This window comes from Rhagoletis zephyria, unplaced genomic scaffold, assembly GCF_001687245.7.
Source record: "Rhagoletis zephyria isolate East Lansing unplaced genomic scaffold, Rhagoletis_zephyria_1.1 Rzeph_scaffold_03728, whole genome shotgun sequence".
NCBI classification, from domain to species: Eukaryota; Metazoa; Arthropoda; class Insecta; order Diptera; family Tephritidae; genus Rhagoletis; species Rhagoletis zephyria.
The window spans coordinates 37,141-46,684 of record NW_016160811.1 but is presented as its reverse complement, the minus strand read 5'-3'; the positions used below and the strand labels follow the sequence as shown (position 1 = coordinate 46,684).

Sequence of the window (9,544 nt, the reverse complement as noted above, 5' to 3'; positions counted from 1 at the left end):
TGTTTTTTTTTTTTTTTTTTGTAATATGTAGTTAACATCATTGGATAGATATACATGTTTGTATATAATATCAAAACATAGACTTTCAATTTAAGAAGATTGAGATAGACAACTGGTCAGCAATCATTGGTAAGATTTTTGTAAAATTTTCATACCATTAGATAAGAGTAGTTTTAAACTTACATTTTATTAAGATACATACATACATACATATCAAACCTAAACCGCAAATTTGACGTACCCAACAAAAATATGTATAGACTTCAAGTTTGCTTTACAGAGATCGATAATCAAGCAGTCTTTCATTGGACCTCACCTTTTCGGCAGCTCTGTCCCGGGCAAGCATATTAAAATATGTAATAGGAAATGTACAAATCCGTGAGAATTTTTACTACGTTTTTAATACTATTTCAATAACAGCGTAGGGAAATATATGTATGTATAATTACAGATTCACAAGCTTTAATATGCATAAATACATACATATTGCATGGGTGTTGCCGTGAAAATGTAAACATGCCATTTTCGCAAGATATTTTCACTTTAAGTTTGCATTGTGACTGAAAAATTCCAACTTTAACAGGGAAAAAAAATCTAAAAGCAAGAACTTTTTTTGTAACTTCTTTGGATTTGTGTTAAAGCCTGTTCTTTTAAAAAACCTCAAGCTACTAACGAAGAAAATTGATTGATAAATAAAGTTGTAAATGGTCAAACGTAAACGCGTAATAATTTCTTTTTTTATGAAATATGACTAGGAACGAATGCGAACCCATACGCCATGTATGATGTATTAATGAAATCTTATGCATGTATTAAAGGGCTGCAAATGTTGAAATATGTATAAAACATAGCGACAAGTGTCACATCATGCAAGTGCCAATTCATAGTATGTCGCTCATACATTTTTGGCAGTGACATATGAAGACACTGTCGAATAAATTGAAATCAAATCATGCATGTCAACACAAGTGACAATACACATACATAGTCAGCAATATTAATTACATTAGGGGTATTCACGATCCGGTGCATACTGTGTAGCACTTGGTGCATAGATAGCATGATTGCTGTTGTTTCATTTGTTCAAACAACAACAAAATTAGCCAATCATGCTATCTATGCACCATGCTAAACAGTATGCACTGGAACGTGAATGCCCCTAATGTAATTAATATTGCTGACTATATATATATATATATATGTATATATTCATACAAAGCAGGATCAAACAGTATTAAAAATACGCTGCAGAAACCCAACAGCGAACAACAGCCTAGCTAAGTAGCAAAGACATGCTAAAACAGTATGTTTGCGATGGAATGACCACACCTTGTTTGAGTTGACATGACATAGCAATGCATGAAATTTTTGAAAATGACATTTTTACCGAAAATGTTGAACTTTCTAGTACTTTAGTATGTACCCAGTAGATAATTTCAGGAGTTAGAAGTCCTTCCGAAAGACCTTCCTGAGAGTCAAGAGGCCTTCCTCTCTCGAATTCCTTTCTTTTTCGTATTGGAGTGGCACAAATTGAAGGGCTTCTTCTTTTGCTACCGGTGGAACGCCTTCCAGAAGGGCTTTTATAGGACGTACTTCAGAAGACCTTTTGGAGGAGTATATTTTTTTTAAGTTGCTTCTCTAATTTATAAAAATCATACATCTTTGAAGTATTTGCTTAAGGTTTATATTATATCAAATATGTGTTATTGCAACTTAAAATATTCATTGAAATTCATTTGTAATGCTAAATAATATAAATTTATGCATTCGCGAAAATTGTAAATGAATAAGCCCTTCTAGGAGGCATGCAAGGCAGCACTTCACCCCTTCTTGGGTAGGCCTCTTAGAATGTCTTCAGTTTAGAAGGTCTACCTAAACTATCTTCTGGGTATGTATAAACGGCCCATATTCAGCATAGGGCCGATTGTGTGAAGATTAGTACGCATTTTTACTCGACGATTTACCGCTTTATTTTTCGATCAATTTTCTTCGTCGGTACCTTGCGGTTTTGGTAAAGGAACAACACAAATCTAAAGATTTTACAAAAACAATTTAATTTTAAATTTTTTCCCGGTTAAAGTTTACACGTTTTTCATTCACAATGCAAACTTAAAATTTAAATATCTTTGATAATTCTATTTTGGTTTTTAACGAAAACAAATTCAATCGGTAATTCTGAAGCTGTAGCATGCATTTAGGTGCTAGGTGTTAACAGTAAGCTGGCAATGGCATACAACAACAACTTTTCGTTGATTTTATTTTATTTTTTCAATGTTAACGATTGAGTTTTATTTCGTTAATTTATCTCTGAAACGTATCGATATTATTTTGATAAGTTATTTTTCTTACGCATCAACAAAACGAAATAGATTCATATATGTACACTTACAAAGGTCTCTTTTTATGCGGATTTGAATTTTTATGCGGTTTTTTCAAACCATTTTTTCGCTGTAGCAATTTTACTTTTTTGAGAGTTGTTATTACTTTTTTCAGTGAGTAACAGACAATGTTTCTGACAACACTGGATCACAAATTTAACCCCCTTATTCTAGAACCCGAATTTTCGTAATTCGTAATTCGTAGCTACGCTCCGAAAAACGAAAAATCCACATGCTGCAACCCTTGCGGAAAGATGTGCAGCATTGCCAGCTATCAGTTGTTTTTCGAAGATAGCTGAATGAAGGAAAACAAAGTGGAAAGGAATTTAAAAAAAACACACTCATCATGTGCTTGTTTATTGTAAAATTGGTTAATTTTTCATATTTCGAGGAAAATTATGGATTCGGATGTATTTGCGATTATAGCAGCAGAGTAAGCGGGCGGGCGCTATGGCAATGGATTCACAGAGGTATGGTTTTCGCACAAAATTACGCAAAAAACGACGATTCGTAGCAAAATCCGAATACGAAAGAGTTGCAGAATGGGGGTGTTAGTTTGGTTTTTGTTCTCCAGACGCCGTTATCCAATTTCTATGTAGAATTGTCCGGTGATTCCGAAAATCGAGTTAATATTTTTTTTTTCAATGGATACGTTTTCGAGATATTTGCAAATTGCACCGTTAAATTTCATTTGCCCTATATTTCTGGCACCGAATCATGTAAAATGGATGTACACATATTTCTCAAACAGTTCATCATCGAAATTTTGTGTTTTGTCAGGAAAACGGCAAGCAAAATTAGACAAAATATCCAGGTGTTTTAGAAGTCGATCTTGCAAATGCCAAAGAACGTAAATCTATAAGAGGAGACAACACGTTATAATTGTAGCGAGTGTGAACATCAGGAGCATGCCTTCTCTTTTCATCCAATCATAAAACGTATTTGGGCAAAAGAGAAAGCACGCTTCGGATGTTTCCACTCGTTACAATTATAACGTGTTGCCTCTTCTTATAGATTCACGTTCTTTGCAAATGCGTAATGATAACGATCTCGGTACGGTGTGTAAATCGCGATTCGGTAATACTATTCAAAATGCTTCCGAGGGATTTGAATCTGTTGTATTTGGTTAACTTGTATGAGCGAAACTAAACGATACCGAAACGTTTGCTATTGTTTGTTTGCGTTCTCTGGCTCGTTTTTTGATGATATTCATTGAATTATTTTGCCAAACCATAACGAAGTAGAAAAGCGAGGGGTATTCTGAGCCACATAAGAAACATTTTTGTAGAAAACACCAAAATCCTAATTTTTTCTCAGTTTTAATGGATAATCTGAGATTCATGGCTTTGTATTTTAGAAAAAGTGAGGAACATATTGAATCAAATATTTGAACTTTTATTATAGGTGCTACACCAACTTTACATTGAATGCTTGTACGAAAATAGATATTTCATCATAAATTCAAGTTCAGCATTTCAACTACAATCTATCAATATAATTTCCTTTTTTTTTCAAAAGGCGTTCATGCCGAAAACTAATCACCTGAACCTGTTTTTCATGGCACTCGGAGGCTTGCCCTGCCTGCCTGCCGAGGGGCGATCGCTATTGCATAGAAAACACTTTTTTTCTTTTCTTTGTTTTTGATGTTAGTGGGAACCTGGGCTGGTAGCGCGCACTGCTAACCACTACACCACATCGGCCGCAGTTATTTATTGTATTTCGCCTCAATTGCATATATATTTATACTCAGTTATTATAGCTGGTAGTTGGCATTCCAACGAGTTGAAACATACACTCTAAAAAAAAAATTGTGTAGATTTTCTAGCTAAAAGGTAGGTTACTGATTTCCTACCTTATTGTTCGCGAAATTACATGCCCGATTATTCAACGAATAGTTTGTTTAAATTTCGGACTTTTTAGAGTGTAATATAGCTGCTGTGGTGTGCGTAAATTTATTAGGAAAGTGTGTACAAGCTACAAAACGCACATCTGCTGTCTGATTTCACCCGTAGAATTGTGTAAAGCCGCTAACAAAAAGGATTTTTACACACGAAAATGTGTAAACCAGAAAAATACATATTCATCGTGTAAATTTGCCAAAAAATTTTAAAAATAAACAAAAATATACTCGATTTATAGTCGCAATTTTAAACAGATTTTTTAGAGTGTAGATAATTAAGTTTTCAAAAAGTTTTGAAGTGACAGAAATAAATCTGTATTGTTTCGGTAATGTTATTGTATGCAGTGTTTGTTAAACAAGTTATGTCTAAATTGTTTGGCTTCATAGATAACAGCAAAAGATATTGTATTTGTCAATGTGAAAACAAGCTTTATGTAACTCTTCCACTGCCAAGTATAGACCAAATGTCAAAACTGCCGAAGAGCAAATGAAGTTAGCTGTATATACAAATGTGTTTGCGTGTACATACCCTGCAAACCAAAGTTCCCGAAATCTTAACGAAATCTTTAGGAGTATCTGATTTCTGTAACGATTTTTTTCCGAATCTTCAAAGAAAATTATATGAAGTGGTTGACACGAACTCGTAAAGAAATTTCTGTACGAAAAATAAAGAAAATTCTGAAAGAAGTCTGCAAGAAATTCTTCACATAGCAGCATTATTTTCATTTCTTTACCGATTTTCTTCCGAAATTTCGTAAAAGAATGGAAGTGTGCGTAATTTATTTCATTTTAGAAAATTCGGCAAAAAATCGGATGGGATCTTTCCGAATTCTTTAAAAATTCTTTACGATTCAGAATACTCTGGAAAAATGGTTTGCAGGGTACATACATTCGTACCATAACAGCTATCCTTCATAAGTTTTATTTGACTATTTATTTTAAGTAATTTTTAAATTGTGATTTTATTTAATAAATGTATTTCAATAAAGGTCACTCATCCATATATATACATACATTTTGTATAAAAGTACTTTTATGTCAAATTTCTGAGATTTTCATACTTAAATGCATATACTTTTTTATTATGTATGTATGTTTGTATAAGTATGTATGTATGTTTTGTGTCTTGAAATTTGTCTTATGCCCTTCTGATTTAAAATTAAAAAAAAAAATCTAGTTGTAATGATCAATAAAATACAAGTAATTTTTAAGCGAAAAACATAACCGACTTCAATTGTCGTATAAAAATTTAGGAGGACCCTTAATTTCTTCATGATCGCATTATCGGATCTAAATCGAAATTAGTATGGGACCACCTTTCCGATAAAAGTCGAAAAAATATATTCCGACGAATTGATGACCTTCTCCTTTTTTTGAAGTCGGTTAAAAATACAAATTCATAATGTGCAACTTCAAATGTAAATAAAGTGTATGACAAGTCAAAAGTTTAATTGTAGTAACTACTTGGTAACATAATGTACATACATACATGCATAACGGTGCCTTAATTCACAAAGGTCCTTTTCGAAGATACGTTTTTCACAGATTTTGGAGAATGTATTATCATACATACACCAAGCTTGTTTTTGGTACTCTTTTTGTAATGTTTTTTGCTTCTCCGGTAAAGTGAAAAAAGCTGTTCATTAGGCCCTTTGTGACTAAAGGCAACGATGTGTACATATGTATGTGAGTAACGATATCTAAGCAAAATCTATGTAATGCAGAAAAAACGAGTATGAAACAAAATATGTAGAACTATAAAAAAAATTAGAATAAAGATTTATGAAGTCAATAAGGAAAGTACACAAAACTTTAAAACATACATATGAATTAGTAAGTTTGTAACTTTATATAAAAATTAATATAAACATAATTAAACATATATATATAAATCTGGATTTTTCTTCGACGCTCATAAAAATTCACAAGGATTGAAAGTCCGGCGGCCTTAAAAGTGTCAATAGATGTGGATTTTCTATTACATGACAGATGGTAAGTGTTATTGCAAAATATGTCAAGAAATAAAAAAACTTTGCACTTTTTAAGAACATTTATTTATTTAATGGCTTTCTGCTTTGTAAACGTTGAAGATTAAATAGGAGCTATACTACTTACTTTACATATGTACGTGGTTCGCTTAAATAAATATACATACAGTGGTGGAGAAATAAATAGGGACACGACATTTTTCCCATTTCTTTTTTGTTCATTTAATATTTGTTATTTTTTTATACAAGTATAGCTCATTATCTAACAAAAACCATATAAATTCATATTTCGAACTTTGCGCAAAAATTATAATTCTGCAAAATTGCATCTAAGTTTTCAACCTTTAAATCAGATTTTATAGTATTTTGAGTATGTACATAGTTTTATAGCCCATTAAAAGATAATACATTCAGAATAAAAATTTGCAAAAATCAACGCGATTTTTTAGGAACTTCAAACTTGCACTTTAATGTACTTAAATTTAATGTGCTATAAAACTGCATACTCGAAATTCTAAAAAATCTGATGGGTACCGCTTAATAAGTGGCCTAACTATTTCGGGGTATTGCGGCCAAAGTTGTGACCCGATCCAAAAAAAAAAAATTGCACACGCTTGTAGTCAAGGGTCTACACATTATTTTAACACCTACTTTTGTAATTTTTGGTAACTAATTTATTTACGAAATATGCCCTTTTTTGTAAAATTCGGAAATTAGCTTACATTTATTACTCCTATTCTCTTTAAAGCAGCCACTTCACCAATATATTTTTATATTGCCCTTCACTTTACACTTTATTCGATTAGTTAAAACTTTCTTTATTACTTTAATATTAACCAATTAATCACAATTCATTAAATAGAAACACTTTCAAAATTACGCGTCTCAGCTGTCAAACTCCAAAATATGCGAAAAAAATGAGAGACAAAAGAAGATAGGATATAACCCAGTAAGCATTAAAAATATAAAAAGATGTTCAGCTCGTTTTCTTCGCAAAACAGAAAGAGAATTCTACTTTGTGAGGGTTATAATCCCTAAGTGCAGCCGAAGGCCGCCTACGCAGAGAGGTGTTCTCTACTGAAGTTANAATTGGGTATCAATCGAAATGTGTTTAAAAAATCAAAAACCATTGAATTAAAAGAACTAGGTAATTGAAATAGATAGGTATCACTATATGGGAGTCATACGAAAGAGTTTTAAAAAGGTTTAAGCTTGCAAATAGCACGAAGAGGGTTGCCGCCTGTTTGTGGAGTCAAATTTAGCTAAACTAAAATAATACTGTCAAACCAAAGGTTTATGACACCGTATTTTTTATGTTACTACAAATACATACATACATTGTCAATCAGTGATTTGTTCTGATTACATTCCTTTTAAATTACTGGACTCTTAAATTAATTGAGGAATGTTTTTACTCGTCACTTATTTCTTGCTAAATATTTCCAATGTTTTCTTTTGTGTGATACCCATATTGATATACATATTTCAGTTACCTTATTCCCTTAGTTATAGTGAATTTGATTCTGTAAACATGTGGCAACCCTTCTACGGGTCGTTTAGAAGTAAAGCATTTTCAAAACCTTTTCAATTGATACCCTTATTGTAATATCTAATTCATTTAACTTATTAAATAATTTTAATACGATTTGTAACAGGTGGCAACCCATTTCAAAAAAAAAACGTACATACCCATGTACATAAATGCCACAAGAAGAACCCAAATTTTCAACTTCAAACTGCATTTACAGTGAAATTATGAGTTACCCAAAAACAAATCGAATTTTTAAATTAAGCGTCCTAAGTTTTACCAAGAAGCGAATTTTTATATAAATCCGTCCATAATTCTATTTTTGCCCACGTTTTATATGGAAGGGAAGCCCGTCTCGTTTATATATCCAAATGAAAAAAAAACAAAAACAAAAAAAACAACATTCGATACCATCGATACTATCGGTAAGATGCATAATCTTAAGAGAAAAAAATACGAAATCCTTACTACGGCACTGGCTATATTTTAGTGTGCTTTATTAAAAATAACAAAATTAGTTATTTTAAACGACAAAAACAATACATTTAATATCATTAGAAAGTTCGTCTTCGCTTTTGTCAGCCAAAAGTGTAAAAAAGCATAAATATGACTGCAAAAACATAAATAGGGACGGGACGTTTTCACAAGTTTTGGATAATCTTTTTTTGTTTATTTAATGTTTATAATTTTTCTATGAAAGTATAGTTCTTATATGACAAAAACAATGCAAGTCCAAATTTCAAAAATTTTGCAAAAATTAGAAAAATTCGTACAAGTTTCATCAAAATTTCGAGTTTTTTACTTAGATTTCTTAGACAATTTTCGAGTGTGCACTTTTGTAGTCCATCAAATTTTAGTATAAGGTGCAAATTTGAAGTAGCCAGGGCTTACTGTTGATTTTTGGGAATTTTGTTAAAGGTGTTGCTCATTTTCTACATATGAGTGCACACTACTCACAAACGATTATACTTACTTTCAATCCTCCATATTTATTTTTCTCTGTAAAGACAAAATACATACATAGGTACATATATAAATATGCATGTTATGTATGTACATATTTATGTATACAACTTTAAAAAATATTGTACTCAATAATCTATGCTTATGTTTATAAAAAAAACCCTTATTTTTTTGCGTTCTCTGGTTGCACCACGCTCGCGCAAGTCCGCGCTGCACGCGGCATGAAAGCAACAGCACCCGTGGCAGGAGCGAAAAAAATTAATAACTAGCGACTCCGTGCAAGTCTCCGTGTGTGTTTTCTTTTAAATAATGTATTATAGAATGACGATTGATATTCAATGTAAACGATTAAAAAATCTGATCCAGAAGTAATAAACATTTCCATATGTTTATAAAAAAAATTTATAAAAATTAAAAAATGTATACAAAATAATTATTATTTGAAAAATTGAAACAACCAAGCTAAAGCGTGTCTAATTAACTATTATCGTGGAAAAAATCAGTGAGATATATGCTATAAATCAGTGGATAATAAATAATTACTAAATTCATAAAAAAAAGTTAATAACACTAACTCTTATAAAAATTCGAATTTTGCAAAATGGCTCAAATTATATATTTTTTGTCAATGTTATTGTGGCTTGTTAACCTTTTTATTTTTAATATTTTTATGGAGCTTTGTACCACGATTGTTTATTAGGAAAAATTGAAAAAGCAACAAAGTCTAAGCGGTAGAAGTTATAGCACTATTTCGGAGATCGCCACATCTCCTCATCAGACTTCTTTT

General features: G+C 31.5%; 1 protein-coding gene across 4 annotated transcripts in view; it reads left to right on the top strand.

Moving 5' to 3' along the window:
- The window catches only part of LOC108369535 (uncharacterized), a 39,659-nt gene that overhangs the window by 8,746 nt on the left and 21,369 nt on the right, over positions 1-9,544 (top strand). The window lies entirely within an intron of this gene.